Below are 8,167 nucleotides of genomic sequence, written 5' to 3'. Positions count from 1 at the left end.
TCAATGAATAATATAGGGTGGACGTGTATATATATATATAGATTCGTATATATATATGTACATATTATATAAATATAAGAGATATTAATTGTTAGATTTAATTTATAAGGATAAATTAGATCTATATATAAATTAATTCCGTCATATCTTTATTTTGAATTAAATAAATAGGTGAATTAAATCTGTGAGACGGATTTAATATAAACCATATTTATTTAATTGTTCTCTTATCTGATTAGGCAATATTTGATATTGTATTAATTTCGGAATTAATTTAGGATTAATTTTGAAATTAAATATCATTCATAATACTTATAGCATCCTATATATTTGATATTAGGAGTTAGGGTTTTGGGTGTGAGAGTGAAAGCACTTGCAGATAAGAGACGGCCAAAAATAGAGAAGGGAGGACGGATTCTTTGAAAAACCCTAGACGGACAAAGGCGCTAGCACGTCGTTCGTGGTTGGAAAGCTATTCGTGTGGATACCGGTAGAGGAAGCCGACCAGAGTTGTCGACTTCAAGCGATAAAAGAGGCAAGCAGAGGCATCCTGAACGGCGGAATCCCCGAGCCGCCAAGAAGCCGAACATCAAAGGAAATGTTTCTTACTACTTGACTTAAACACAATCGGTAGATCCGGGCAAGGGATTGAAAATTTTAAAATTTATCTTCCGTTGCGCGTCTTTCAATTCCCTTCATAAATGTCCTCTCTTTCTTTAGCTGTCATGTTATTTGGATCACCATGAGCTGCATTATCGACTTTGCTTTGATTGTCCGATGTGACCCCATTATAGAAAAAGTCCATTAAGAGTATATGTGGGAATTGATGATGAGGACATTGGCTAATAAGGAGATTATACCACTCCCATGCTTCATGGAATGACTCATTAGCTTGTTGCTTGAAGAAGTGAATCTTGTCCCTTAACTCTAAAGTCTTTTGTGGTGAGTAATATTTTAGCATAAACTGCTCGTACATTTGATTCTAAGATGTTATAGAACCTTCCGGTAAGTGCAGAAGCCATTGATGAGCACCTCCCTTCATATAGTACGGAAAGCAACACAACTTCAAATCGTCATTTGATAAGCCATTCAATGGCAACATGTAAATTACTGCATAATACTCTCTTATAAAATCCAAGCATCTTCAGTTGTATGCCTATTGAAATTAGGTAGTGCATTCTGATATATATTTTTAAATTCATAATTACGCACAGCAGTACTTAGCTTCATGCAAGATGGATTAGAAGTAATAAGGGGGCATTAGATATCACAGAATGTGATATTTTGCTCTGGAACAATAGCACCCTCAGACATCTCTCTTCTTTGTTGACTTCTATTTTTCTGCAAAATCATTCAATTTCTAAATTAATAGGAGTCAAAGTAGAGTTACCAGAACTTCTTAATTGCATAAAAAAACAAAAACTAAAATAAAATAAAGAGAAAAAATAAAAACAAAAATTAATAAAAAATAAAGAAAAATAAAATTTGAAGAATTAGTAAATCTGTAGCCTCCTCGACAACAACGCCAAAAACTTGATCACTCCCACAAGTGTACGGGTTCGATGTAGTAAAAATCTTAGAGTAATCTAAGGTCGTACTCACAAAGAGATTGCGTTTTTACTAATCCAAATAAATAACAATGAGAATAGATGAATTGATTGATGAGATAATATGAAATAATAAATTAAAAACAGAAGAAAATCAAATATAAGAGGAAAATCAATCACTTAAAGAGTTAGGGTTCAAGATTTATCCTATGGGTTGCTAGTTTCTATCCTTTGAATTGGCTTTTTAATTTATTATAGTGACAATTATTCCTAAAGTGTCTTAATATTCTCCTGAATTATTAGTCCCTATTTAGTTAGAGTTGAATTCGTTCCCATGACACCCAAACAACTAATTAAATCTTGAAGCTATAGTCGTAAGTCACCATAAATATCTAGAACAATCCCTAGCCTAAGTATTTCTATCTACTTCTCTAGATCTAGATTCTCTCTTCACCCCCCCAATCCATCAAGATCACCCATAATTTAGATGCAATGGTGGCCAATCATAAAATCAACATAAAGAATAAGAGAAATAGATATAAAAATCAAAAGATATTCATAAAAACCACAAAAAGAGTCAAAACAGAACTAATAAAAACTAGTTTCCCAATTGGACTACATCCCTACCCCAACTAGAGAATTAAGAAACTCACAATAAAATAAACCATAAATAGTATTGTTCTAAGATCCCAAAACATGACATAACAAAGGAAGAAGAAAAGAGGAATAAACTGTTAAAGGATCCAATAGAGGTCCTCTGCTTAGCTGTTGTCACAAGAGAAGCAAAGGTAGTAACTTCGCTGATTCGTTGTTGCAAACAATGCTATATTGCTGCCTTTAGTAATGCTCTCCGATGCCTACTCTCTCGTCTCCTCCGATCCTATTTATAATGGTTTTGCATCTTCTTTCCCTTGAATCTACCGCTTCTTATCCATATCCATATATCTTTAGTATAATATAATATATTATATTATTGCAATTGATTCATTCCTTGAATCCGCATGCCTCACGCCTTTGAGCAAATATTACTCCCCTTTTATTTTATCTTTTATTTGTGATATTTCCTTTTTCTCAATAATTTTATATCTCCTGTAGTAAAGATAATAAAAGATTTGAGCATATTTATTGCAAGATCATTTTTTATCCCATAATTAATAAAAGAGAGGAAAATCTACCAAAAAAAATTAAATAGGTATAGATATCCATAAATTTAACCAAATAAATCAAAATATATACCTTTTTAATTATAAAATGTAGACTTATCACGTACCTCGAGTGTTCCAGGTCTTCAGATAGCCAAGTGGAGGTCTGGTTACAAACGGCAAGCTCGAATCGGTGTTACAGAGCAAATGCACCAAACGGAGAGGGAGGGGGAGCGGACATTTTTGTTCAGTCGGTTTTTGGAGAGTAAAAACTGATCTCATAAATAATGTACGAATATATGTCCCTTCCTATCCTCAATTTAAACAAAAGAAGCAAATCGCAATTGGAGACGCGCATGTTATGCTATTTACACTAGAGTCCCAAGGTTAATGGGTTTGGGCCCAATCACCAAAGGTGGACTGACCCATTTTTCTATACTTTTTAAGTAGAAAAAATGTAATAATAAGATAGTTGAATAGTACGTAATAATTTCTGTACTTGGCCGAATATTTAGAATCTCATGTTCATTTTTAGTTCTCTAACTAAGATTGGTCTATTGTTGGATTAAATTTTTTATTTTGTAATTAACATTTTTTAATTAATGGGACTAATTATTTGTTTACGCAATTGGTCTTTTTTGTATTAAACCAAGAACATATGGGCCCCAAGTTGAAAGTGCGTATTTTATGAGAAATTAATCGACACCTTAACTCATTATTGGGTAGAGGCTCGGACGGCCCCAGCGTACAACCCTCTAGTAGGCAATAACTTTTTTTAGTTAGTTACTGTGTGTCTGTGTATATGAAAGATATTATTAAATGATTTATTATTACTACTGTTAGCAAATAAAGAGCGCATAAAGGAACTTCTTAGATTTGCACCTGCGTCACGTTACCACTACTCTTGAGTCACCAATATGCTCACGTAGATGTTAGACTGCTAGAGTCTAAATCTAGAATGACACAATAAACGCACCACAAGAGAAGAAGAGCAAAGAGGGAGAGAGATATAACTGGAAAACTCTGATTAGGTGAGTTACAACTAAGAGAGGGAGCCTTTGGTAAATAAAAAAAGAAGTAATGGATAGAGCCTTTATATAGAGATGGGTCGATAGTTTGGGAAGACAAAATATCAATATCTCATCCTTTTAAAATATAACGAGGTATTCGTGAATTGATTTATCATGTCATCTCTTTTATCACATATTTGCAGTATTGGATGAAGGGATTAGATATTGATTTGGTCTACAGATATGATTAAAATTTAAATATATTTGTATTAAATCGTAGATATCCGATGGATAATATAAATTAAATTACCTATTTAATTTATATAATATTTAATAGAAAAACTCTTTTATTAAATATTCCAGCCAATTCAACCAACGACGGATTCAAAATCTAATAAGTACTAGCCGATATATTGAGATGATTCTAGCGATTCTCTTACTCTATCTCTTTTTCTTTATTCTCTTTCATTGTATGAAAGCAAAAGGGCTAGGTTAATTACTCTATCTCCCCATAATCAAAGGTTTTCAAAGTATATTTACGGAGTCTCCTCTAATTATGTTACTGGGTTCGTTTGTTGAGACCACAAATATATATGTTCAACATCTATGTCAAAAATGTTTACGATGATGAGGGTTGCTTTCGATGTAATTATACTACTCCTCCGGTCCTTAGTATATGACTCAATTATTGAGTTAGTTTTGGTTCTAAATATAAGACCCATTTCTCATATTTATTAATTTTCTCTAAATTACCCTTATAGATAGTCATTCAACCACAATCAAGTAGAAGGTGAGAGGAGGTATTAAAAAAGATGATTAAGGTGTTTTAGAAAAAACGTGTCACATTTCTATAATTAACCAACTTACCTAACTTTCTTAATTTAATCAAATTAATCAAATGGATCTTATATTAAGAACTGAAAGAGTAAAATAATATCAATTCTACCGAAAAATATATCTTGAAACTTATATAATACTACCTTCTGCTCTAAATATAAAATTTATTTATCTCATGTTCTTAATATAAGAACTAATTTGAAACTTTGATTTTCAATTTGTTCTTAAATATAAGACCCAATATGTTTTCTCTTTCATATTTAACTATTTTTTCAAAGGTAGTTCTTGTAGTAGTTGTATATGTTAAGGGTTTTATCAAATAATAGTTCTAACTAATATACTTGATTAGCAAGAGCATTTTAGGAAGGACAACACATATTTATTATAAATAAGTAATTTAATTAATTTTATTAATCTACTCAAATTAATCAATTAGTTTTTATATTAAGAATCGGAGAAATAGCACTTTATAGTGAAATTTATACTACAAATTAACTCTTATATTTAGGATGTGAGGTAATATTTTTTGTTTTTCATACACGGATTAGCTGTAAAATATATATATATATAGAGAGAGAGAGAGAGACACGCACACAATGGTTGTCGGCACCGGAAGATGGAGCCACTCTGCCCTGTGCTGGGTGGTTTGCTATGTCAGATGGGGAGTGGGGAGTTAAAGAAATAATATAGCCACTCTTTACTTTCAATCAGCGGTGTGGAGTCAACCAATTACGTGACAGCACTTGGACAAACTAAAATTTCTTCTAAGAAATTTGGCGTAACTTTATGCTCACTTCTTTTAAAGTGCTTCCTGCCGAATCACTCTCAAATTCACCCGATCCAATTATACCATCCCGCACTGAAAATAAAAACAAATAAATTATGCATAAATAACATGTGTATACAAATAATAAATACTACCTCTAATCTAAAATATAAGAGTTAGTTAAAAATTTAATTTGACTTTTAATATAAGACTTTAATCTACTTTGTCTCTCATTTTTATTCATTTTTTTAAAAGTAATTTCCCTGATAATTACATATATTAAATATTTTTCATTTTAATACACATAATTAATAAGGATATTTCAAGAAAAATAACACCAATTTATTATAAATATCTAACTAAACTAATTTTTTTAATATTCATAAACTAGTTATTTAACTCTTATATTAAGAGTTATAAGTAGTATTATTTATGCCATTTGAAACGAGATATTAAAGAAAAAGTTCACTGCTCTAGAAAAATCTCCCCTTAACTCAAATTTATTCAGTGACCAACAATAAATTAAAATATTTTATTCCTTGCACATGTTAAATCCTTGTTTTCTGTTTCCTGGCGGGCCTAGTTTTCTTTTTTGCTTTGTTGCCTCTGCCTGTTTTTTTTTTTTTCCCCGCAAAATAATTAGACTTTATTAAGTTAGCATGATAAGTATGAGAATTTTTTTGGATCTAATTATATATATAAGGAACAACTACGTATTTGTCCTTGCGTTTATTAAAAACCTCCTTTTTTATCCATACTAAATTAACATAATTAAATTAGCATACCATTAAATATACAAACCCCCGTGACAAATTATCCATGAACATAAATTTACATAAATACTTCCAAAAAACATATGCCGTTAAAAATTTCATTACCTTAAACATGTGAAAATACTTTCTTCCATCATAACAAATCAGATTAATAAATAAAATTATTTTCTAAGTATGATAATTTTTTAAAAAAATTAATATAATAAAAAAATTTAAAATAGACAAAAGAAAGGCGCTACTGAAACTGAAAATAACCTTCCACAACAACAAAAAGTCACCGGTGAAACAGCAACAAAAGAATGTCACAGCTGAAACCATCCTTTAGTGGTGGTGACAGTATATTAAATATTATTATTATTAATTTTTTTAATGATAAATTTATAAGAAAATATTATAGTAGATTGGATTGGAGAGAAATCCAATCTGAAAATACCAATTTTATATTTTAAAAGATACAAAAATTTTAATATAAATGTTAATATAAATATATAAAAATTATTTTATCATATTAATAATTAAAATTTTCATGAGATGTATGTGTATTTTTTTAATTATTAAATTATATTTTGTGAAGCTTTCAGCGGTGACACTCACCAAGTGTTACTACTGATGTCCCTAACATGTCGCCAAAGAAAGCCCATTTCAACAACCATATTAGGTCACCACTAAAAAGATCTTTTAGCTGTGACATGGTTAGTCGTCACTGAAATGGCTTTCAACGGTGACTTGATATCACCTAGTGAAAGTCTAGAGAGTCTATACTTGTTAGACCTAATAGTTTTAGATTTTCAGTTGCAATATTAAAAGTGCTGCTGAAAAGTTTCATTTTCGAAAGTTGATCTTTAGTGGCAACTTTTAATGTTGCTACTGAATTTTTTTTTTTGTGATGATTCTTTTAGACTTATGAAAACATAAAATATTATTCTAAAAATGAATGTTTATTACGAAATTTGTTAACTCATCCATATTTTTCAAAGCACTATAGTCCTTTATTTCTTTTAATGGTATATGTGTTTTTTTTTTTTTTTGGGTTAACTCTGGAGGGAATCACAACTTATTTAAAAGGTTCCTAACACAATTAATCATATTCCGACCAAACACCTGATTATTATATTTGTTTTCTCTATTAGCCGAATAATTATAATAGCCACGACGAAGACAACGACAATAATAATAAAACACTATTTCCAGTCTTTAATATAAGAGTTAGTTTGATTTTTAATTTGATTCTAAATATAACTCCCTAATTCACTTTGTCTTACACATTTATCCATTTTTTCAAAGTAATCCTTGTAGTAATTATACATGTTAAATATTCTATCAATTAGTAGTTTTAATTAATATACATGATAGTAAGGGTATTCTAGAGAATTCAACTCATATTTGTTATAAATAACTAAATTAACAAACTTTCTTAATTTACTCAAAGTAGTCAACTAGTTCTTATATTAAGGATCGGATGTAATATAACTTTCAAGTTTTGTAAAGGTTGATTAATCAAGCACTTGTCTTTAAACTCGCGCAAATTGCGGGCACATTCCTGGTAGATTACAACGAATTTGTTAGTAAGCAAGATAGCATGGTCAGGCTCATCAAAAAACTTATCAATAAATTATTAATCTTCAACAAAAGGCTACTTTTAACTTTAGGGTAGTCAAGTGAACAATATGGAGTGAAATGCGAATTTTTTTTTTTTTAAAGAAAAATGGGAAAACTATAACAAAATGACCCTTGAATTTGCAAAACTCCAAATAGTCATTTAAACTAACAAGACCCCAAATTAGACATAATAACTTAATTGGAATTTTGAAATGTTAGTGAATTTACAATGTAGCCCTTTAATTTTTTTTTTTTTTGCAAAAAAAAAAAACATCAAGCCATCCTTATCAATCGTTGGCATTGGCAGTTAGCATTAGGGTTCATGTGGCCACAAGCACCAGAGCTCCAGTAGATGGCCGTTGCCTGATCACCAAAGCTCCGGTGTAACATCCTAAGTTTGATCGGGTTTTAATAGCCTCTTTTGGGTTGATTTTGAGGATAGATTAGTGATTTAATCTTGATTTTGGTGTTTGGGTTGGATTTGAGGTTTGTT

General features: G+C 30.4%; 1 non-coding gene across 1 annotated transcript; it reads left to right on the top strand.

Moving 5' to 3' along the window:
- The first annotated feature begins 821 nt into the window (after nucleotides 1-821).
- On the top strand, nucleotides 822-927 carry LOC114756851 (small nucleolar RNA R71). Its single transcript, XR_003741509.1, has one exon. It is a non-coding gene; the product is annotated as a small nucleolar RNA R71 (small nucleolar RNA).
- The last annotated feature ends 7,240 nt before the right edge of the window (nucleotides 928-8,167 follow it).

The sequence above is a fragment of the Neltuma alba genome, unplaced genomic scaffold (genome assembly GCF_004799145.2).
Source record: "Neltuma alba isolate B1F8T4 unplaced genomic scaffold, ASM479914v2 tig00010511_pilon, whole genome shotgun sequence".
NCBI lineage: Eukaryota > Viridiplantae > Streptophyta > Magnoliopsida > Fabales > Fabaceae > Neltuma > Neltuma alba.
Note: the sequence above shows the minus strand (reverse complement) of the source record. Positions and strands in the feature narration are given on the sequence as shown.